The 25,215-nt window shown below is 45.5% G+C and overlaps 1 protein-coding gene across 7 annotated transcripts in view; it reads right to left on the bottom strand.

The window, feature by feature from the left end:
• The window catches only part of ARHGAP24 (Rho GTPase activating protein 24), a 225,589-nt gene that overhangs the window by 60,765 nt on the left and 139,609 nt on the right, over positions 1-25,215 (bottom strand). The window lies entirely within an intron of this gene.

The following is a 25,215-nucleotide window of genomic DNA, read 5'->3' as shown; positions in this document are numbered from 1 at the left end:
CCTGTTGGTACGAATGGCAGTCATGTCATGGAAGAACGCACAACTGAATATATCTGAGCCTAAAACATTGCTCAAAAAAATCTTAATTTTCAATTTTATGGAAAACACCACTGTCTCTCTCATTTGGCCTTCATAAAGATGAATTGATTTTTCTTTTTAATCAGCTGTAAACATACGTTTTACTTTCTAATTATGTCTTCAAACAAACTTTATCAGGGAAACTATTCAGAGAAGAAAAGTAACAGCCCCCGAACACTGTGGCAGAGTTAAGGATCACACAGAAGAAGAGATACTGTTCTGTTACACCATTTCATAACAGCAGTCAGAAAATCCCATTTTCTTTTTCTCTGAAAAACTCACCTTACAAATCCAGCAGTCACAAGCAACACCGCAGCCAGCTCCTGCAGTGACACTGCACGTGCACACCACGTCGGGATGTGCTCCAGAAAACCCTTACGACTGCGAAGTGCCTGTGTATCATCAAGCTTATTTCAGTGCAAGAATCCTGGAAAACTTAGGCTTCAAACCAGGCAACTGATCCACCCTCAGCTTTGCACCCCAGAAACTCAACCTTCTGATGTCTCTGCTGACTCCTGCCGCCCTGACAAGCCTGGGCATACAGCACAATGGGCCTTGGCACGCCATTTCTGTGCAGGGAATTCAGGGCAGCCACTCTTACCTTTGATGCTGTGTGCTTTTAAATGCCACCATGTCAGCCATGTGCGGTGGGGTTTCTCCCACTCGCTAAATGTAAATCGAAATAAGTTCTTAAATCACCAGATGAACATCTACTCTGAAACATATTCAAATATTTATTAATTTTAACTGGACTTTTTAATCCTTTAAAGAGGACCTTTCAGGATAACTCGATTGTCCAGGGTTAGGCATTTTCATTGCATTTATCTCTGGACTAAACCTAGCTAATCAAGCTGCATTCATTAACCACAGACAATTACTTAATCCACTATTTTTGTAACAGGGGCCAGATCCCACACAATGTTGTCATACCACTTATTCTTTCCTAAGAGGGGAGATGTAAAAGAAAGGATGAATCAGGCATCAATATTGATCCTAATTGCCAGAGTTACAAAACTCCAGTTTGCAATAGAACTTTCTTCACAGTTTGGGATTTGCTTTGAATTTACCTCTCATTATAACATATGTAGCTGGTATGCCCACCACCTGCTAAATATCCTGCTAAGGGCTATTTAGAGTAGAAAACCTTTTTAACGATCAAAATTACATTTCTATTAGATTTGCTGCATACAATTTCTCTACGGGAAATCTGAAACCGAGTGTCATTCAGGGCTACAGCCTCTGTTCTGCTGACAGGCAAAGGGTAAGCCAAAATGAAAAGCTGATTTGATTCCTAATTTAAATAAATTACAAGTAACTTTCTGCTTTCTTTGCCAATGCCTTAAACAACTCAGCAGTAATGGAGAGACTTTGCAGCACTCCTGAAGCTCTTAGAAAAATAGGATATGGTAATTCAGCAGTCCCTGTAGAAATCTGAAGTATTTTCAATAAGGTTATGACTGAACATTAATAAAGGAATCCACAGCTTGCGATACAGTATTGCTGACAATATTTCATTATTAAAATTCCTAGAGGGCAGCAGGGATCCATCTATGAAGACAGCACTAACATCCACAGCTCTGAAAGGAAGAAAGCAGAATTAAGGCTATCATTTATTAATAAGCTTTTTACACTAATTCAGAGCTCATTCTGTCAGTTCTGCAGTCCACCTAAAGCATATGTTAAAGCACAGTGGATGGTATTTCAAGTTGGTGTGCAGTTGTCTTCCAAACTTTACATTAATAGACATTTTACCTTAGTTTTGATTCATATAATGGCCACAGCAACTTCTGATAGAAAGAACACAGTTTAAAAGGCTTTAAACCATGTCGTTAGGTGTCTGTACAGACTGATGTGACAGGCATATTAGTATTGCACAGTGACTGCAATACCTATCGAAGACGGTACTTCCAACTTGGCATATTGTGTCTGTAATCCAAGAGTGGTACTTAGTAACACATAACCTCGTGCACACAGTGCTATAATGAGTAATTAAAAATGGGATGGAATTACAATCTTAATTTCCCCTGACATATTTGAAAAAAATACACAGTTAGTAAATTGCTAGATCACAGGAGTAGACATGGTGAGCCTGGGGCTAGAAATGTAACGATTCACAGGAGTAGACATGCTGAGCCTGGGGCTGGAAATGTAACGATGTACATCGTGTCACAGTTCCTAGTCTGAACCTGCAAGTGGTCTGCACAAGCTGAGCTGGAGTGGACAGGATAGAGGCATGAGGTGACTCCTCTGGCTCCAAGTCACCCAGTGACCATGATGGCAAAGCAGTTTATTTCACTGCTGACCACTGTAGGACAGCGTGTAAGCCCACGTCCACCAGCTCTTCCTCTGGCACTTTTCATAGGGGCTACACACGATGTATTTGCCTGCAAAGCTGAAATTAACAGTAGTGAGATGGAAGAAAGTAACACAGAAGGGTGTTTCCCTAGTTTTCTGTATTCAAGATATTGCAGACAAACATTAACTGGCAGCTGCAATTTCTGCCAGGTGCTTTAAATTATATGGATAAATATGTGCAGCCATAATTATTGCAGATGGGTCCCCTAAAGACCGTACAGAGCGGTGGTGGGGAAGCAGGCAGTGGCTCAGTGTAGGCAGCAGGCAGGAACCTGTGTCCAGGGTAAGTGAACACTTTGCTTATTACCTCCTCTGGTGGGAGAGCATCTGCTCTGAACAGGGTCACAAAAAGCCACCTGTCTGCTCTGCCACATGGGCATCAAAGGACCTCCACAACCTGCCGATTCTGCCACATTTCTGATCCAGTCCTGTTTCAGCTGTGGTGCTTCAACGGTCACAGTTAAGCTTGATTACTGAAGAAAAAGTCTCTAAAACCTACTGAATACAGCACAGAAACCAGAGGAAGAAATCAACCGGTCTAGAAATATGTGCACGTATGAGGTGATGTTTGGTCTTGTTCATGACAACTAAGGCTAACAAGAGACAGCGCCTGTGGTCCCCAGCCCAAGGCTGGACAAGGCACACAAAGGAGCACTCTGCCCCATTAGTCAGCTGCAGATGACATTTCTATTTTGACAAGGGTTTTACTCAGAATGTGACCCTGTACTGCACCCAACCTCTGGACACCAAATGCAATGCAGGTACCAGTTAGATTTACGGTCCTGAGCTCGTATTTTCTGGTTTGTGTTAAGAGCAGCAAGCATCTGCCAAAACTCGTTTCCCCTCTTCTATGCTTATTTAACCTCTCATTACAGATTCACAAAAGGACCTCAGTAAAATTAGGCTATTACAATCCTAAGGAACCGTGATTTGTTTAGACAATACGCATGAAGAATGAGAATATAAAATATCTATACCAAAAAAATGACATTTTCCATACTACTGTGGCAAAAGAAGAATGAAAACACAGTTTACACTGAATGTCCTTCTCCCAGTACGTAGAAATTAGATATCAGACATGACATAGTGTTTGAAAAAAAAAAAAATCCGGTCAGGAAGTTAACCATGCTGTGCTTGACATTTGCAGCTTGAGCCTCTTTTGTTTCTGAGTATGCCTTTTCATACATGTACAGAGGAAAAACACGCAAACCAGCCTGTCCTGGCTTCCTCGGCCCCATTTCTGGTACCATAATTTCCACAGACTCGAGTAGATCATTCTTAAACTTGGTCTAGTTGCATCATTAAAACTTAAGTTCTTGTTATGGTTAATATCTGCACAGTCATGGAAAACGTGCAGGCTCGCACACTCTCCTAGGCTGCAGTAAAACTAACCTGTGCTATTATTTTAACACAGCTTACAACAAGCAATTCTGAACATGACATGCCTGCATACTGCTGATGTGATGGGTGTGGAGATGCCTGGATAAGGAGAGTTGGCCCCAAAGGCTTCATTCCAGTTATGCTCGTAGTTTAGCGTAAGGCCCAACTATATTGGTTCATAAACCAATTGTTTTGTACTGCATTTAACCCTTGTGACACACATTAAACACCTAGATTGTATTAAGAAGCCATTCTTAAAGCACATAGCTGCTATGGCAACAGTTTTTGTAGGAAACAGATATTCTCATCTATCCACAAAACCAGCAGCTACAATGGAACCTTGTATTCTTGGTGATACCCCAAAGAAATACATCCAGTCACAACAACTGAAGCAAGCAGAGTGCTGCTGCCATCAGCAGCGCCTTTTTCTGCAGCTTGATGGGCTTTCACTGGAGATGCTCTTCCTAAATAAGGACCCCTAACGCAGGTTAAATAACCAAGGCTGCCTCACAAGGAACTGCTTCTGACAAGCTGCTCAACAACAGCAGCTCTACTCTATTCTCAGTACCGGCAAAAGGGATTAATAGCCACAACTACTACAGTGCAGAGGCACGGAAAGGTGCTGAACAGCCACGGATTTATTAAAAAACACAGGTCTTCCAGGTTGCTGTGCATCCCTGGCATATTTTAATGAAAGAGCAGAAAGGCAGCCACTTCTTTTCATGATCTCCTGTAGGGGACTTGGCCTCATGCTGGCACAGCCATAGCAACCTGGACAACAACGGAGTATCAAGGCAGATGAAATCACAGAGATAGAAATACAGTAACTAGCCAAGTGAAGCATTTTCATTAGTAGTAGCCCTGGACCAGAAGGCAGCATCTGAGCCCCTACCCCTAGAAATGCTTTGGTAGAGCTGACAGCTGAATCAAGCCTTTGTGCCTTGAATCCACGCTATTTTTCATTTAACACTTGGTGTAAGGCTTGTGTTTCAAACGTTCACGGAGGAGAAGGGTACCTGAGATTTAATCCTCAGCTCTCAGGGTGACAACAACTCCTACCTCAGCACAGCTTTGGCTCACAGCTATGACTTTCCGTAACACACATGTGGAGCTCCCCTTTACCAGAGGCCATTATGACTGTGGAAGATAATAAAAGCCAGTTACAAGAAGGTGAAGACTCTAGCTGCTAGCAGATGCCACGTTGCTAATGACCCCACAAAGATGAAATCAGAGCCAGGGCTTGACCAACAAACAGCCTCAGCAGATGCCATCGGGGCTGGCTGTCTTGGAGCAACAGGAGGGGATATGGGAGAAGCAGCTACAGCTAGTTCCGAATTGCAGAAGCCTTTGCCTGGCAACCCCGCTGCCCAGACAGCCTTATACCCACCCAGGTAGCTGTTCATTCCCTCTAGGGCTACAAATATTAAAAGAATACATCACATCTGTGTTGTCCTTGAAACACTGCCACTTAATTTTCATCAAATCATACCACCTGCTGCTCCAGAAGGAGAGTCAAGAAACAAACCTCTGCTTCCCTAAAAAGCAAACAAACAAACAAACAGACAGAAAGATGACAAATGGCTCCCTACCGAGCAAAGCCCCCCACTCTACTGATCACATTTAGCAGCACAAGCAGGCTTTTTCCCCCATCCTCTCTTCAGCGTGGTGTCAACAACCTGCCCCAGGCTCTGTGAATTAACTCCCCACAGGAAAGAGGTGACCTGTGGCACAAAAAAATATGTTTTTATTTTTCAAAATGCATTTCCAGTCCAGCCAGCAAAAAGCAACAGGCTCCTTCAGTAAGGCTGTGAGGTAGAAGGTTAAAGACAGTCTCGAGACTCCTGCAGCAAGGGAGCCTTTAGGAGAGGACAGGCTCTCCAGTCCCTTGGGCTCCGCGTCCCTCAGACACACACACTTACATGGCAAGGAGAGGAAGGGTGAAGGAAAACGTGGTTCAGATAGGAAAATTAACAGCCGTAGAAACCAGGTCTGCTTCTAATTGAACCTGCTCTTAGCTGGGGAAGACTCATAGTGGGAAAGTCAGCATTTCCTAAACTCACCCCACAGCCTGGGATTCAGTCTGCTCTGTACCACCAGGGAGTCTAAGGGACCTCTGCTTTTGTTACTGTTCCTTATGAAAATCTCTCTCAACAAATACCTTTGATCCCCTCATAACTCTATTTTTGAATATCTATCACTGGCTGCCACCCAAAGGCAACACACACTTTCATATAATCAGGATTTTTCTGTCATATGCATAACTCAATTAAGAAAGGAAAAGACACATATGTGAGCATATTTTTCAGCAGTTTGCTCTAGACTGGGAAAGCAGTTATTTTCTTTAGCTGCTGCTGCTATAAATCAAAATGCGCAGATAAAATATTAAGATATCCTTATTTATAGCTATGTGAATAAGTGAGTTTGTGGAGTGCTGGCCAAAGAAAACAAAACAGTCACTTCACTGACTCAAAATGACAATCTTTTTGGCTTCCTTAGTAAAACAAAACTGAAAATGCTTATTTCAGAGCAGTAAAACTACATGGTAATTCAATACGAAAGAATTTTATTCATGTTATGCCGCATTTTAATATCAATTTCGATAATTTAAAAAGATCAGGCTCTTTCAAAAGGTAAAACAACTCCAAACCTATTATTTGTTGAAAACATCAAACAAAATCTATTCCTATTTTTTACCTGGCCCATCTGGTGAATTCACATCAACTTCATGTATAGCTTCAGTCAACCAAGAATATCAAATAAGTTTTCCAGCCCTCTTAACACAGCACCCAAACACTGGTTAACATAAAATACTTTTCCTCCCTTTCTAGTCTCAGAAATTTGGTCTTGAACAAACACTGCTTGCAGCAACTGCGCAGTCACAGGCAATGGGCAAGCCCCTCTGTGGCTGCAGGCAGCACTCTCAGCCTGGGGCGCAGCTCCCTGTGGCACCAAGCACTGACTCCAGCCAACATCTGTTTCGATCCTTTCTGCTCTCCTCCATGTACACCAGCCTTACCCACTAGAGTAAAATGAGTATAAACACTTAAACATTCGTTATTACACTGATAACTTGTTCGTGGGCACATTGATGGTTGCTAGTTCAATTTGATACCATGGCAACACATTACCTGGGATCTGGCTGCCAGCTGGGGAATTTCGCTTGTTTTGCAAGCAAGCTGGGATTTTTTAATTCTTAAAACAAGCCATTAAGATGAGTAATTAAATATAAGGCACAAAGAGCAGGAACAATTTCTTTGATCTGTCACTACACCAATCCAGAGAGATGTGGTTTTGTTGTTTGGTTTAACAGAAGAATCCCAGCAGCAAGAAAGGAGATGGCAACTGGCTCCCTGGGCCATAGGTCCAGCCTGAGTTGAAGCCCGTAAAATGCAGCCCAGTTTCTTGACCTGGCTCAAGGAGCTAACCGTCAGCATGAAAGCTGATCTGAACTCTCAGTGTTCCCAAATGATGATTATAAATCTTTTTTTTTTTCATAATGCAAACAAATATTTCTGCCCTCACAGTTTCTGTCGCATTGTATACTCAATAGCCAAACTGAAAAGAAATGCATGATCACCAAGGTGTAAAATGAATAACCACAAACTACTGCTTAATATCCCGAACTGGTGACTTTTGGTTATAAGTCTAACACGAGGATACTTCTGAGATAGTGCCTCTCCCCTAGTTGTTACCCAGCTGCAGTCCCCTTGCAACCATGACATTTCATTGTTATGTTCATTTAGAAAACAAGCAATGTACGTTCTGAAACGTTACCCACACTATAATGTGTTTGCTCCCTTGCACATTGCCAGTCAGCAGTGTCAGCCCTTCACCTGGCTTCTGCCACTGAGCAATATCCCTGTGCAAAGACCACCCCTTTTTTTTGGTACTCGGTGCGACAGCCCTGCTCCAGGTGTTTTCATACCAAGCCCTGGCGCTCCCTGGCTAACCCTGAGCCGCCCCACCTGTAACACCATGATCCCTGCCTTCCCTACACTGGAGGAAATACAAAAGCACGTCTGCTTTTCACACTCCATGTGCTGAGTTAGTCTTCCTTAAAAAGTTATATAGTAAAGGCATAAAGATGACAATCTGTCAACTCAGCAGACGCCAACATCTCTCCCTTACTCTGACATCTCTTGCTAGCTGAGCTCCAGGGGCTGGCACTGCCGTGATGTTCGTTCGGGGGGGCATTTCTTGGGGATCGCCTTCAGCCATAGGAGCCAAAACCGCAGCACCCAGACTGTCAATTCCAGCCTTCGGAGCTGACCTCCAGAGCTGATGCAGGCAATCCACAGCATGGCCCCTTTCCCTCTGCTCTTCCTCATCATCTGCACTTGCTGGTCCAAGGCACCTTTGGGCAGTAACAGCTTCTCCTGACCTTGCGTCTCCTCTCCCTCTCTCCCACCTGTCCCCCCATAGCAACCTCAACCTGATTTTCTCAGAAATGTGTCCATCACTCTCCACCATAGGGAGACCGTGTCCTAGCCCACAGATGGTATTTAACATATTGCAAAATGTTTATTTCCAACTCATTTCCGCTTTGTTATTCTTGCAGTCTTCCATCTCTTGTATTTTCCTTAAGTCCTTCAGCTGGGAACAGAAAGCCCAATCCTAGGACTATAAAACAAGCTTCCACAAGGAAAGCTGTTCTGTGAATTGCTCTTTTAACAAACAGGGAAAGGATTTAAATGCCAAAGAGAAACACAACAGTGATGACAGCGCTGACTGAAACCTGCTTGATAACTCCCGCCTGTATTTCAACATCCCCTCAGCCAGAGCACATAATACAACCATTCTCTTCTGAGCAGTCTCAGTCAATATTAATTAAAGGTGGAGGCATTTTAACACAACCGCCAGGCTGCTTTCTCAGTCTTCGCAACAAAGGCATCTTTTTCTTGCTCCTGCTCTTCCAAAATAATCTCCAACCCTGGCTAAATTTAGATTTCAAGGGAAAATGCAGAAGGTCTGCAAAAACCTCGTTAAAATGCTCCTTTCGCTGGGGCAAGGCAGATGATTTTATTTGCAGAAAACCAAATGGAGTCCCAGGCTAGGGGCAAACATATGCCCCAGTAAGGAGAGAGGTGGCAACGGGCAGTGTGCACTAGCAAGCAGGTTTTGCTTTCTGCAGTTTGCTTCTGCAAAAGGTTAATCCCTGATGCATTTCAAGGAGGCAAACGCCAACCTGTCGTACATGCAGCCGCATACAACGGAAAGATTTTTATGGCCAAGGACAGAAAGGTCAGGGACACTCATCAAGTTCATGCTTCTCCCAGAAAGCTACACTGCACAGCAGATTTCTGAGTACGAGCCTCTGCTCACAGTCAAATGAGCAGGAACTAAGGAATACAAACCTCCAGGTGCTGGGAAAGGGGCAAGAAGGACAATATGCAGGTGCTATAAAGGACCTTGTTTGTCCCAGGCATCCCATATGTTCCCTGTATTGCGCTATCAAGCTCTGACAAAAATGAGCCATTAATATTTCTAAGCGTTTAACAAACAGATTTGGTGCACAGGTGGTTTATACAATACTAAGGCTTGAAAGGCCACATAAATGGAAGAAATCACATTCTGGTGAGCAACACTAGAGCAAAGCAGGACATTTGTTGCCCCCAACATCACATGCATTTAAGCTGAGTCTCACTAGTTATGAAAAATTTATAGACCACATCTTTCAGGCAGCTTAAGACACTATTATCTGGGGGAAATCCCTCTAGCTCCCAGCAGAACTGGTGAGCTAAACCTTGCAACTGAATTACGCTACAGTAATAACAAAGAGCAGAAGCCTGTGCTAACAGCAAAACAGACATTCAGTTTAGCTGTGTTTGCATGGCTTTTCTACACCTTGGGATCCTGCTTCCTTCAGAGGGAGTGGCCTCAGTCGATCCAGATCCCACTTCAGAGTTCACACTCCGTGTGATCGCAATGCAGATGCAGCAACGGTGCGTGTGAGATGCTACTGCCTTTTCTCTGAAGGTGTCGATACAAGCCACTGGAAATGAGAGAAAGCTCAAGCATGAGATCCCACAAGAGTTACCCAGGCAAGTCCCAGTAGCCTAGTGTGTTGAGAGAGCTGAGCCACGAGCAAAACTGCTTTCCTCAGCATCTGGGTTAGAAACAAAGCACAGATGGCTGAACAGACAGGAGGAGCCAGTTCCTTCCAACTCGGTGGTAGCAAAGAGGAGGAAAAAAAAAAAAAGCTTACATGCAGTTCAATACCAAAGTCAGCAGAAGACTGAAAATCAGGAGGGGAAAAAATAAGGAATTTGACCATCAGAGTAAGGAGTCTTTCCTATCCAGATGTAAAACGTAACTACTGATCATTGAACGAGTACTATCTCTAACTTCGTCCTGCCCGCAGCTTGCAATTTTTCCTGAAACTATATAAAATACCACATCTGTAATCTCTGCAAAGTAGCCTGTCACTTGCAGCTCATCCCCAGCCTCCCTGCAGGAGCTCTGCTTTCAGGCAACTCCTGCATCTGACGCAACTGACCTCTCCTGGCCTTAGATACAACCAGGGTGCAGAGGTGATACATGCAGCCATTCCCTCCATGTTATACTCCCATCTCATCAACTGCTCTATTCAGATGAAAAGGCTGGCAGATGAGGTATAGCACTGTAAGGAAGAGGTGCCGCAAATAAACTTTCCAATATTTCACAGGTCATCCTCTGCGAGACAATCACAATAAATCCCGATTTCTTTCTTGAATTATATTGTTAGTTTTTTCCTCACAGCTGTATTTCAGAATACTCTTGAGTACTTGCATATTTCAGTATGTTATTTCCCTTGCATATTTACAAGAACAACACTTTACCATATAATTCTTTTTTCACCTCATTCATTTTAAATCTGAGCATCTCTTTCTACTGCATAAAATTTCTTTTGTAGCAGGCTTATGTTAAAAAAAGTTGTGCTTTTTTATGAAGTCTCTGACACAAGAAGCTGCTATTATATACGAGATGAGAGAGTTACATTAATGTTGCTGTTTGCTGACAACTGTCCAAACTACCAAAATTCTATGCCACTGTGGTGTGTAACAGCTACCGTTATACAGCCGGCATGGCTGCAGCGCAGAATTAACACATTCTTGACTTGTTCCGATTCTGATCTTGTTTGAGGAGTCCAGAGGCTTTTTCCTCAGTCTTGTGATTCATTTTTGATGGGGAAAAAAACCAAAAACAACAGAACCCCACGCACACAAATAATCCTGCCCTTTTATAGGACTTAGTGAAACGAGTCTCTTCAGGAAAGGAAAATCATTTGTATTCTTACTATTTAAAAATCGTGACACTCCTAAACAAGACTTGTCTTCTGTCAGGAGCGCTGGGAATTATTCTTAGCACATGCTGACATATACGCAGGCTTTTCAAGTATGGACACAATGGAAATCCCTCATCAGGAAGCACGGCTCTGCCCTCCAGCTGAAGGTGCATTATAGCCACAGTTCCTACACGCTTATTCTGAGGAACTGACCTAAGCTGAAATTTCCACATTACAGAAAGTTTCAGCAGATGCAGGCTTTTGCAAAGAGATTCCAGTATATGCTGCATTGATGTAAGCATCTTCACATAATTACAAATCACAGTGCTGGCAAACACATTCAACCAGAAACACAATAAACTTCACCTGATGATATTTACCCTGGGAAAACTTGTAGCTTTCAGTATAACATTCTGAAAAAGGGACTTGTCCACTTTACCACAAACACAACGTCCCTCTAACCGCTGTCACTCCTTTTACTCGCACAGTACAAAACCAAAGAGCACACAGAGTACCTCTGCTCATTACTGCTGCTGCTCCTGTCAACTCCCAACCTTTTTTCCAGTTTCTCAGGACAGCAAGATACACTGGTTTGTCCCAGCACAGCCCCACCTTCAGCTGTTAACAGGCCGTATCCGTACTGCTCTCCACCACCGGTCCCATGTCGGTTTTATTCCCATTAGAGCAGCTCAGTCTGCTGCCTAAACAGCCCCGGACAAAGATTACGCTGCCACAGCGGTTTCTACATGGAAGAGCCATTTCTTCTTAATGCCTGTCATGCCTGTAGCAGCGTGAAGCTGCTCTGCACAACCCTATGACCTGAAGTCGGCAGGGGGAGCGAGATGGGGCTGCCTTCAAGTCAGCTGGCTGCCAACCACCAGAGAACAAGCTTTCTTTCCTTCAGGGCTGATGTTCAAGGCTTTTTTAAAAACCCACGTTAGAAAACGCATTTTGATTTGCCAGATATAAGAGTGGCCTGCAAGGGGTGGTGGTGACGAGGAAGAGAGTGGTCTATTTAAATCCACAGCATTATACAGGTCCAGATACACGCACCCATTTCTTTTATACTATATCAGTACACAGCAACCTTGTTCTCTGGATATGAAGTGCAAAAAATTAATCTAAGGGGATTCTTTCAGTTTAGTCACGCAATTTTGATCAATGCATGGTTTCAGCTGCCCTAAGAGAATATTTTGAATTGTTGAATGTATACAACACACTCAGAATTAGCCAAAATACTGATCCAATACATCAATGAGCTGGAGGTGCTGAAGCAGATACAAGCTACAAAACCCCAAGCAGCATGTAACAAAAGGGATGGACAGCACAGCAGTGATTTTGCAGCCATGACAAGGGATATCGATGCTATACATTACAGAAAAAGAACATGCCTGTCATCTATTTTTGCAGCACCTGGATCTCAGTACTGAAAATGCTCAGGTACCTACCAACAAAAAGGTGTTATTCAGTACATTACATTTTCTAGACTAAAGCTACATTTTTATCCTCCAGCCTGTCAGTTCTCCCCAAACTGGAAGATAACAGCACCAAAGAAAATTTTAAGCCGTGAACTCTCAGCATTTCCTCTTGCAGTTCCCATATGTAGTGCCGGATACGCAGAACTGCATCGTGCCTGCTTATGGCCAAGAAGCATTTCCTCACCCAGACTGTGGCTGCTTAGTGACTTCAGTCGCATTAGTTATAGAAAAACTCAAGGGGGAAGGATTCTCTTCCCTATGTACACGCTCCACCACTGGGAATCCTAACATGAACTCTGAAGACAGGCTGTCAAAAATAAAGGTCAAGTTCACTCTGTCCTCCTGACCCTCTTCCTGCCTGTTTAAGGGAACAGACTTACCCTAGTTCATGATGCTGGAGAGACACTGGTTCCACCTGCAACACAGCAGACACCACACAGGCAGACAACAGGAAAAAGGGATATGAAGCAGAAGGGTTTGTGCGGCTTTTTTTTTTTTTTTTTTTTTTAGGATTTTCTTCCCCCCCCCCCAAAGAAAGCAAGCTTTTCCAAGTTGGAAGAGTTCTAACACTGAAATTTCCTGCCAGTATTAGTAACCTCTTGCTGTCATGATTAAAGGAATTTCAAGCTTTCTGGTATTTTCAAAATAGTCAATACCTAGAATTAGCTAAAAAACACCCAGGCATTTAACTTACTAATAATAAATTATTTCCTGTAGGCTTAACATCCAATGAAGGCATTGCCAGGTGTGAGGTGCCAGCTCGCAATGCTTTGTTCCATTTCCTTGCTGCAGCAGGGTGTCCTTTTGGGTTTGCTGTGACCTGCAGGGTAGGCAGCAGCACTGCAGGCAGCTGGCACTGCCACGCACAGCTCCTGGCTAACAACTAGAAGCACCATGCGCTGCCATACCAGGCTGCTATCAAGCAGCTGCATCCTCAGAGAGCATCACAGAACCATAGAATTATTTAGGGTGGAAAAGGCCTTAAAGATCAAGTCCAACCATTAACACAGCACTGCCGAGTCCACCACTAAACCATGTCCCTAAGCACCGCATCTACACGTCTTTTAAATACCTCCAGGGATGGTGATCCCTGGGCAGCCTGTTCCAGTGTCTGATAACCCTTTCAGTGAATAAATTTTTCCTAATATCCAAACTAAAATTTCCCCCTGGTGCAGCTTGAGGCTGTTTCCCCTCATTCTATCGCTTGTTACTTGGGAGAAGAGACCGACCCCCACGCGCCTACAGCCTCCTGTCAGGCAGTCGCAGAGCGCGATAAGCCCCCCCTGAGCCCCCTTTTCTCCAGGCTAAACACCCCGGCTCCCTCAGCCGCCCCTCACAACACTTGTGCCCCAGCCCCTTCCCCAGCCCCGCTGCCCGTCTCTGGACACGCTCCAGCCCCTCAGTGTCCCTCCTGCAGCGAGGGGCCCAAACCTGAACACAGGATTCCAGGGGCGGCCTCACCCGTGCCCAGTGCAGGGGGACGGTCACTGCCCTGGTCCCGCTGGCCACGCTGCTGCTGACACGAGCCGGGATGCTGCTGGCCCTCCTGGCCACCTGGGCACGGTGCTGGCTCATGCCCAGCCGGCTGCCCACCAGCACCCCCAGGCCCTTTCCCCCCAGGCGCTTCCCAGCCGCTCTGCCCCGGCCTGGAGCGCTGCGTGGGGCCGGTGTGACCCCAGGGCAGGACCCGGCACTCGGCCTTGTGGAACCTCATCCAAGTGGCCTGGGCCCGTGGATCCAGCCTGCCCAGACCCCTCTGCAGAGCCTCCTGCCCTCCAGCAGATCAGCACCCCTGCCCAGCCGGGTGTTGGCTGCAGACTCGCTGGGGGTGCACTCGATCCCCTCGCCCAGATCACAGACCCAGATCACACGAACCAGGCCCGGCCCCAGCGCTGAGCCCTGGGGAACACCCCGTGTGCCCGGCCGCCAGCTGGATGTGGCTCCATTCCCCACCCCCCTTTGGGCTCGGCCAGCCAGCCAGCCTTTTACCCAGCCCGGAGCGCACACGTACAGGCCGCGAGCAGCCGGTTTCTCCAGGAGATGCTGTGGGAGACAGTGACAAAGGCTTTATTAAGGTCCAGGTAGACATCCACAGCCTTTCCCTCATCTACCCAGGTCAGGCTGACCAGCCTGTAGTTCCCCAGGTCCTCCCTTCGGCCCTTCCTGTAGATGGGCGTCACACTGGCTAACCTCCACTCTTCTGGAATCTCCCCGGTGAGCCAGGACTGTTGATAAATGATGGAGAGCAGCTTGGCGAGATCCTCTGCCAGCTCCCTCCGTACCCTTGGGAGGATCCTATCCTGCACTGCAGACTTGTGCATGTCCAAGTGGAGCAGCAGGTCATGGACACCAGTTTCCTCCTGGACTGTGGGGACTTCATTGTGCTCCTCATCCCTGTCTTCCAGCTCAGGGGACCCAGCACCCTGAGGGTAACTGGTCTGGCTGTTAAAGACTGAGGTAAAGAAGGCACAAAGTACCTCAGCCTTTCCCTCACCCTCTGTGGCAGTGTTCCCCCCTTCGTCCAATGAAAGATGCAGATTATCCTTGGCCCTCCTTTTGTTGCTAATGTGTATCTGAAAACATTTTTTGTTATCTTTTATAGCAGTGGCCAGCTTAATGGGCTTTTACCTTTCTAATTTTCTCCTGGTATAACCTCACAACTTCTTTACAGTCCTCTTGAGCTGCTTGCCCCTTCTTCCAAAGGTGGTAAACTCTCCTTTTCCCTGCTGAGTCCCAGCCAAAGCCCTCTGTTCAGCCAGGCCAGTCTTCTCCCCCGCCAGCTTGTCTTTCGGCACACACAGACAGCCAGCTCCTGCCGTCTTGAAGGATGCCCAGCCTGCCTGGACCCCTGGGCCCTTCAGGACTGCCTGCCCAGGGATTCTGTCCACCGGGATCCTAAACAGGCCAAAGCCGGCCCTCTGGAAGTCCAAGGCAACGGTTCTGCTGACCCCCCGCTCCTTATTTCTCCAAGAATTAAAAACTACCATCTCACGATGGCTGTGCCCAGCACAGCCTCCAACCACCACACCACCCACCCGCCCTTCTCTGCTCATGAACAGCAGCTCCAGCGGGGCATCTCCCCAGGCTGGCTCCCTGACCGGCTGTGCCAGGAGTTATCATCCACACACTCCAGGAACCTCCCAGACTCTTTCCTCCCCGCTGTGTTGTATTTCCAGCAGATAACTGGTAAGTTGAAGTCACCCAGGAGAACAAGGGCTAGCAGTAGTGAGACTTCTCCCAGGTGCTTCTAGAATATTTCATCTCCCTCTTCATCCTGGTCAGGTGGTCTTTAACAGGCTCCCACCAGGATATCTGCCTTGTTGGCCTCCCCCAATCCTCATCCATACGCATTTGACCTTGTTACCATGATTGAGCTGTAGACAGTTGAAACTCTCCCTAACACAGAGGGCTACCCCGCCGCCTCTCTTTCCTTGCCTGTCCCTTCTGAGCAGTTTATAGCCACCCACTGCAGCACCCCAGCCACGTGAGACATCCCACTGTGTTTCTGTGATGGCAGCTATGTCATAGTTTTCCCGCTGCGCAATGTCTTCCAGCTCCTCCTGTTTGCCTGTGCTCCGGGCATTGGTGTAGATGCACTTCAGCTGTGCTATCGATCTCGCCTCCAACACGGCGTGCTGCCCCCAGGCTCATCTCTAGTGAGCCTGGTTTTACCCTCTTCCCCCTTCATACCTGGTTTAAAGTACACTCAACAAGCCCTGCTAACTCCTGACCTAGGATCCTTTTCCCACTTTGAGACAGGTGAACCCCATCTGTCACCACGGGACCTGGTGCCACATAAACTGACCCATAATCAAAAAAACCCAGAATTCAGCCAGTGACACCAGGCCTGGAGTATGGGTTGGTCTGTTTGCTAATAAAGTGCTTCCCAGTATTTACATACCAGATCACGGGGCTGCCCCTCTTCATTCTGACGTTACTTTTTTTCTGGTTTTAAGTGAGTATTACCATCATCTTCTCTTGTTTTATTTTATACTGCCTTAACTCACCCCATAGTCTATCACAGTTCTTCTCTATCAGCCATCTGTATCAACGACACAAATGGTCTCAAGGCAAGAATTCAAAACAATTTTAAAATTATAACTGCTCTTTCAAAACTGAACAACTATCCTGTGGCAGCAGAGTTCAAGGCCACGGAAATCTGTTGCTATAATGCCTCCAGCCTCCACTGCTTTAATGAGGCTTTCTTGCGGGAAGCAGCTCCACTCCTGTGGGAGGGACATGGTTTTATTACTAATCTGTCAAGCTGAAATAAAAATCAGTTGTGTCTAAGCCTTCCTTCTAGAGTCCCAGTAGAAAAAAAAAGGGGGTCCATTTTCTAGGAAGAATAGGAGAGAAAGAAAATATGTGTGCTGCAAACATCAAAGTAATAACACTCTAAGAGTTAACTCCTCATTGATTCTCATTTCACCTTTATCAGCTCATCCAATTTTGTTGTTGCACAAGTGCACTTACTATTATACCTGCTTATGCGTGCTGAGTAAAAGAAAACAGTACAACCACTGCCAAGGACTTCTGTAAACGAGGGTTTTGCCTTATTTGGCCCAGCTGCTGCTCTCTGCTTCTTTGCAACTTCCACAATCAAGAGACTGCTTTGTACAAAGCCAGTGCTTCAGCTCCCAGTGAAGTGTTTCAGAGCACCAACAGCGAGGACTGCCTTCCCATGGCACTTCTGCTGCCCCACGACTGTTACACCAGCGTGAGCACCTTTTTCCCTTTTCTCTCAACAACAGAGCAGCTTGTGTTGATCCCTCTTGATTTTTTTTTTTTTTTTTTAATTAGGAGAACACAGCCTGCATTCAGGACATTCAAACGCAAAATAAAGCCTCAAAATCCTTTCAACAGTGTCATTAGAGTCATTCCACCTTCAGCAAAAGTAAATAACCAGGTAACCAAGGATAAGGAAGATTTTATATGTGAGATGGATCATAGTTGAAGTGACAGACACAACTAGTGGATTTTCACGGCTGCGGAAGATCAGCAATGATGCCCTGATAAGCTTCCTTCCTTGGTGGTCCTTAAAACTGGTTATTACATATTGTTATGAATAAATGTGGTACCTTCAGCTCAAGCTCTGTGCACTGCCATTTTTCTGATAAAGTGGTCAGCGACAATACAGTTGCAATCTTTTTTTCCTTTTTGTTCAGGACAGAGTCAACAACATCCTGTGATCACAATGGGAACAGGAGCCGTCTTAACACCGCACGTTGCCTCTTCACAAAACCTCCAGTTAATAGGCTTTGCACCAGCAGCCTCGAAGAAGGATCTGTCCCCTCCCTGCATGGCAGCACACCACACAGCAGCTGCGTTGTGCCATCAGTATGGTCCACTCTGTCTGGTCCCCACTTTTCACCAGGCACAAATGCGACAGCCTGACAAGTGCATTAAAACTTAAGCTGTCCAAAGGCAGCCAGACAGAAACTTTGTGTACAGACACCCCAGGGTATTCTTCCTTGCTTTAGCTTCCTAAAAATAGCTCTTTAGAGGGGAATGAGGCTTTCAGGGTTTGCTTGTTGCTTTTTTAACTAGTTTTGAAAAGAATCCCTCATCCATAGGCTTTTGTTGCTTTTGGCAACCCACAGGTCAAAAAGCAGAAGAGGTACTGACAAAGGAAACCTGACCTACATCTTGCCTCACTGTGCGAGGTTACATCTTTCCTGGGCATGCTTATGTAATAAAGGGGGATGGCGCACATCAACAGGAATTTGGGAATCGTGGGCTCTGCTCCTACCTCCTCAGTAGCTTTTTGCCCAGCTTTAATTTTGCCTTTAAAATTTCTCTGCCGAATTTTCCTCTTTCTGCAAAAAGCAATTAAGACTATTTATTGACCTCACAGGGGAGACATAGTCCTTCAGTTAATTAAAGCTTGTAAAGACTTTAAGATCACCCAGTGAAGGGCTTTATAGGAATGCGCAGTGCATCATAAACCCAGAAAACAACCCAGCAGAGACACAAAGGTCATATCCGAAGTGTGTCAAATGAAGATCCTGTTTAGATTTAAAGAAAAAAAGTTGTAACTTAAATTACTACATGCTTTCCCACTGTACCTTAACTGAGATGTTACAACACAGTAATCTGAGAGGTAATAATTTCATATGCTACTTGGTGAACTGGAAGGAATGTGTTTAAAGACGATTTGCAATCAGAGATACATGGCAGAAACTGCTAACTATACATGTTGCCGTATTATCTGCTTGACGCTATAAAAAGACAGTGAGGTCCCACACGAGCACAAGTAAAAATGCCTCTCGCTACTACTTATCACTAGCTTTAAGCAAAAGCCTCTTTAAGTTTTAGTGTTAAAAAAAGAAATCAGCTCCTTTCAATACTTCAGAACCTAAAAGCTGCCAGTGACTGGGTTCTTACAGGGTTGAAGGACAGGATCTCCTGAGCTGCAAAGGGGAGTGAGCAACGTGCAGACAGGGACAGGAGAAAGCGTGTGCAAGGGCAGGGGACTGGCTGCTACTTCTACCGCAGCAATCTGCAAGGTTAGTGGCAGATTTTGCCCCCCAGGGCATTTCACGTGTACGGCTGTAAAGCAAGATAGCATGCACCAGCTTTAAAAACCTGCCAGCTGCCAGCCAGCATCACGAGTCAAGTCACGGATAAGGGCAAATACTTGACAGTCCTTGATGTAATAATTACATAGCAGTGGCTGCACCACTTCATGAGAACTTGCTGCTGCCTCAGGACACTTGCTAAGCAGGAGGCGGCAAATGCAGTCAGGACCACACAGCCAGAGAGGGAGGGCTGGCAGGTGAGGACAACCCTTCAAGGAGAGCCTGGGTACCTTACCTTAACAGCCACAGCAAGCACCTGTATTCCTGCTGGAGAGCTGGCCCAGCAAACACTTTTGGCAGTTCACCTGGGTGCCTTTAAAGCTACAGAAAGTTTATGTAATTTGTCATCTCTGCCCTAAATCCCCACAGCATTGTTTCCTTCCCCTAACTCTCCTCCCTATACCACACGTGAACCTTGAAGTGTTACATCAGGTTTCGTAAGGTTGGGAGGAGCACAGGAGAGGGGATGAAGCTCCTAAGCGGTCACCCTTCCTCTTTTCCCTGATGAACAACACACTATTCAGGGAACCCAAAGCCCTTTACAAAGCTGATCTCACCAGTGGCCTCACACCCTTTTGGGACCAGACAGTGACTGTTTAAGGTAAGAACTTGTATGATGAAGGATTTCAGCATCTTCTTTTGCTTCACTTGACAGCTTCCTCTGCTCTTGGGCAGCAGTCTCCCTTTCACCTCCCCAGCCACAAGGCACAGGCTTTGCCATGTATCAGAGTACCCCGGGGGAAAAGCAAAGTGAGCTGCATGTTTCCCAGTCTATCATTGCATCTTTCGGAGATGCAGAAAGAAGGCAAAGATAAGCCCACGTTCATTTGTTCCCCTCAGGATGTCAGTACTTAAATGCACTAGGTTGTGGCTCAAGATTCATTCCTGCCAGCAATGGCCACCAGACAACACATGTGGGAAGCGCGTAAGGTGTGCAACCTAATTTCTACAGAAAGAGTGTGCATGGTACCATTCACACAGGCTGCAGAAAGGCAGATGATACTGTGGTTCAGCAGTGAGGTGGCTGGCACTAACCTGTCACCATGCTGTTTCTGAAAAAAAGTTTGACTTTGCTTAAATCTGACCGATTGACCTTGTATCGCTTCAGCATCTCCTTCTGATGACGGCAAAGCTTCCAGCCACAGCATTTCTGATTCACTCGTATGTGTCCCAAAATCTGATTTACAGGCTTTTGCCAGTAGCAACCAGGATGAAAAAGCTATTTGTGGGTCTGAGAAAGAAAAGATGATGTATAATAGGGAAATATAACATTCAATCCAATTGCACAAGAATGAATTCTACTTTCAAGCCTCAAATTAAGCTTAAATGAAAAAATTATTTCCTGAAGAGCCATTTCTCATTCAAAGCAGCCACAACTCCTGATTCCGAGTGCCTAAATACATTGCACACACCACTTTTAATACAGATTTTTCCATTTTATCTTTGACTATTTACTACAAGCTCCAATTGCATGGCCATCTCTCCCATATTTTAAGTCACTCTGGCCCTACACTTTACACCTTCACCCTATCATTTCATTAGTTTTCATGTTAGGAGTGTGCAGTAACAGTAAGCTCGAAAGCCACTAACCCTCCTTTTCTTCTATACTGACACAAAGACCTCAGTGGCAGGCCAGGGGAGGACACACACACAGGGTGCACACCACCTCTTTCCTCTGGTAACACAACAACAACAACTGGCTCCCCAAGTGGCAGACGTTCAAAATCCACAGAGAAGCATGGTGGGGGTTTACTGCCATAGGAAACATTTTGGGCTTTTGTCTACTTAATATTGGAAACTTCATACATTCTCGTTAGAAATCCAGCTCTTCTGCAAGAGAGATACCCCATGGGGAGAACCAATTGAACCAAGTGAAGCCTGAAGCGGAACGTAAACAGGGAGGCTGAAACAATGCGATGTTGTTAGCTCTTCCACACCACATCTTCAGGAAACACTCAAGTACACAGATAGATAAGTATTATCTGTATTATCTCACACTGGAACGGTTCAAAGTTGCATCTGAGGAGGTTTAGACCAGACATTGGGAAGCATTTCTTTACTGAGAGCGTGGTCAAACACTGGAACAGGCTTCCTGGGGGGCGGGCGATGCCCCAGGCCTGTCAGTGTTTCAGAGGCATTCGAACAATGCCTTTAATAACATGCTTTAACTTTTGGTCAGCCCTGAAGTGGTCAGGCACTTGGACTGGATGGCTGTTGTAGGTCCCTTCCAACTCAACTATTCTCTTCTAGTCTATCCTATTCCCAGGCACATGACACTTGTTTTTAACAAACATTCTTTACTGCTTCTAGCTGCCTCAGTTTTATTCATTGTAAGTGTAAAATGTCTGTTCAGATATTCATTGACATCTTTCCCACCCACAGAAGCTGAGCTTTTTACTTTTGTGAGCAAGCGAGGCCACTTCTTTACCATGCTGCCAGATGGACTGAAAAGTGCACTGGTCAAATCAGCTACATGCAAAGACGGTACCATCCAAGAACAGCACCGGGAAACTGATAACAACAACATGAATCTCGCCAAGTTTGGCTCGGTACCTTTACAAGCTACCAATAACGTCAATCTGCAGTCCTGTCCAACCTGCATATTCTCATAACTGCCACACCACCTCCTTAAGCAATGCCTCCCACGCAGACACTCCTCCTAGTGACTGCACTGTGCAGGCAGCCCATGGGGTTGTTAAGATGTTACCTGCAGAGACAAGCCTGCTCCTGGCCAAGCATCACAACAGGCGACGGCTGTGGGCTAGGAATCCTGCACCCCACTGGCCAGTGCTGCAGCACCTGGTGCTCTGTGCCAGCCCTCAGGGGATGCGTGCTGCTCCCACCCTCACGTCAGTAGCCTTCCTCTTCTTCCTGACCTTAGACACCCATGATGCATGGCCTGGAGACCCACAGTTCAGTCCCCAGCACGCTGGCATGCAACCATCAGACAGGAAAATCTCTGGGAGTCTGAAAATTACTTTTCCATTGACCATAAAATTTGTGGCCGTGTTTTCAAGAACGCCGTTCCCACAGCTGGGGTCAGGTTTTCGCAAGGAGTAAAGAATCTATCTGCATACCTGGAAAAAGAGAAGGTTCTCAGAAGCATCACAGGTGCAGCAGCTCTTGTAACAACCTGAATGACCTGGTCATTTTGGCAGTCTGCCACTCGCTTTCATAGTTAAATCAAAAATGTATTTTTCACAAGATCTGTTCCCAAAAGCAGGCTATAACTGCTCTTCTTCCAGCAGGAATGAATGGTGAGAACTTGCAATTTTTACATGCACTGCATTAAAGCACTTCATAAATATGCCTTGGAAGAAGAGAGCGCTGCAGTCAATGGATAATGTTCAGGTTAAGTACTTCAGTAACCTGCTACCATCTGACATTCACAGACAGAAAAGTCAATGACTTAATTTAATGATTTAAGGATTAGAATGAGTTTGGGTTTGTATCAGACTTGGCTTAAGAAGGATGAGCTGGACTCATTAGAAAATGACATTTAATTAATCAGCTACTTCTAGTTAAAATTAGCTAACAAAGTTCGGGGGGGGAAATAACAAAAACAGAAACAGAATGCAGTTTTAAACCAAATTTGTAACTGTGATTTACAGCTCCGCACTTATAGGACATGAAAAGAGAATTAATTTGACAACTGTTCAGATTCACCAATAGATCAGAAACCAGTATTTCTTTGAATTGACATTAAAATGACAAACTTAGTCCAGACTTCAGAGTTTGCTTTTGAGCTGCACTGCTTGGATTTACAGTCTGCAAGAGCTACCAGGTACAGAGCTCATGTGCAATCCATCACTTTTTTATCCCAACTGAAACAATAAAGCTAGAAGGATACTGCATCTCCTTGAACTAAGATTTCTGTCCCATCTCTGAGCCTGCACAGATGTTAAAGTAGATGCGTAACCCCATTTTCGAAAGAGATGGCAGGAGGCAGTGGCAGGCACCTGCAGAGCAGGGGAGAGCAGCTCTGCAATATCCATAACCAGCTCCAGAACAGGGGTGCTACAACACCCTGCAGTACCACCTCCTCCAGCTGTGCTCAGGGCATGACAGCATCTCACCCACTGACCTAATTAAAAGGCTTAAGGGTCTGGGGGAAGAGATAAAAGAGATTTTATATCCAAACACTCTGTAAGCACATGCTCACTTTGTAATAGCTCCCAGGAGCATTCCAACTACTTTCCTCTTACCTCTCATATTGCACCATTCACAATACCAAAAACCAACTCAACTGCTGCTGTTTTGGGCTGCCTTCAAGCAGGGTAGCTGGCAACAACTGTAGGTAGTTGAAAATAACTGTTCATCTTTTGCTTTAAGGTACCTCTTTCCAATACAGAGGTACAGGAATATCAAGATTAGATGATGCAGTAAGTCACATGGACTGTCTCGGGCGCTGAGCTGATTCTAGCACATACTAGTCATATAGCGCATCAGTCACCTAAAAAGGTTTCGGAACTGTACTGTGCAGAAGTATCCTTTGTGCAAATGCAAATGTGGCACTAAGACATACTGGCGAGTGTTTCCAGAAGTGGTTTGTTTGGTACCTGCCCATGAAACACTCAGGATAGCTGGAGGAGGAAGACAGAAAGATAAAATGCTGATTAAGAAACATCCAGCCAAGCTTTCCAGCAATTTGGTGAAGTACATGGATCTGATCACCATGAACAGCTTTAACCTACAGACACATACAGTGTCTCCCAGAGAAATGCTATTTGCCATAGCGCTATAACATTTGTCATTGAAGTTTTAATGAAAGCTCACCCACTTCTACCTTTTCCAGAAGAAAACCCAACTCATTCATCCTCCTTACTCAGAAAGTATAACAAGTTCCAGACAACTCAGACTCAAGTTTACTGAATTCAGGGCATGGAGTAACTGACTCTTCATTCCACTTGCCTTCATTGTAGTAACCAGTGCTGAGACTGACAACTCAGCAGTGTTGAAGTCTGTTTCTGGAGAATAAAAATCTGAATTGGCCAGAATCAATGAGAACAAAACAGGGTTTGTTTGTTTATTTTAAACAAGCCCAAAACCATTAATTATCTAACTGAATATGAACATTCTGATTATTATCTAACTATCTGAACTCAGTTCATGCAAACATAAGCCAAGGCATGCTAGAGCTACTCTGCCTGCACCATCTGCCCTGTTTATGCACAATGCACTCATACAGTGAGAACACACTGAAAACTCGATTATGAAACTGCTGCTTCACCTGTCTTTTCAAATGCACCTAAAGCATAGCTGAGACAGAGAACACGACCACAGCAGTGCAGAGCGTGGTGCAAGAACAGTGCATTTCGGTAACAGCCATTCTAGTACACAGAGGAGGCTGCAGCAGCTCAGCACGCTGAAAGCTAGGCAGGATCTTTAAACACAAGAGTTCATGGGAATTCAACACTTCCCCTTCATTGCATTCTTTACCAAACAACTCAAAAGAGGAGGCGTCTATTTTAAGGTAATGGTATCATTAAGGGTAAAACAGGAGTAGTTATTTTATAACACAGCAATGCAACTAAACTGCATCAAGGCTCACCCCAAAGTCGGGGTCTGACTCTGAAGCAAGGAATTTGCAAACGCTGCACAACCGAGCTAAAACAAAAAGGTGAAAACGCAAGACAGCACTACCCAAGGTATACTGCATATGCAAAAGTTTCCTTGCCTAATTCCAGCCGCTGCTCCAGCACTCTGGCAAAGCTGGGAGCTCCTGTGTGACCAGCAGGCTGAAATCCTCTCTCTTAAAACAAAGCAGGCTTCAAAGCTGTTACGCAGGATCAGCCCTTGTGAACTGAGGAGGTGGTGGGCAGGACGCTGCCAAAATCCGACAGCTCGTCTCTCTAGCAGTATCACAACAGGCTGTGACACAACACGTACTAGTGTCGGTCTAGGAAATAAATCTGAAGCTCTGAGCTCTCACCTGGCACGAGCACAGGCTGGCAGCAGGGTCAGCGCCGGCGCGGGCACCTCTGGCGTGACTGCCAGTGCCTGCGGGGCTGCCAGGAGCCACGGCCAGCCTGGCCCCTGCTCCCGCTATCTGCCGGCTGGCAGCAGTCTCTCCCTGACTCCA

This window comes from Falco biarmicus, chromosome 1 (assembly GCF_023638135.1).
Source record: "Falco biarmicus isolate bFalBia1 chromosome 1, bFalBia1.pri, whole genome shotgun sequence".
NCBI classification, from domain to species: domain Eukaryota; kingdom Metazoa; phylum Chordata; class Aves; order Falconiformes; family Falconidae; genus Falco; species Falco biarmicus.
This window is presented reverse-complemented; position numbering and strand designations above follow the sequence as displayed.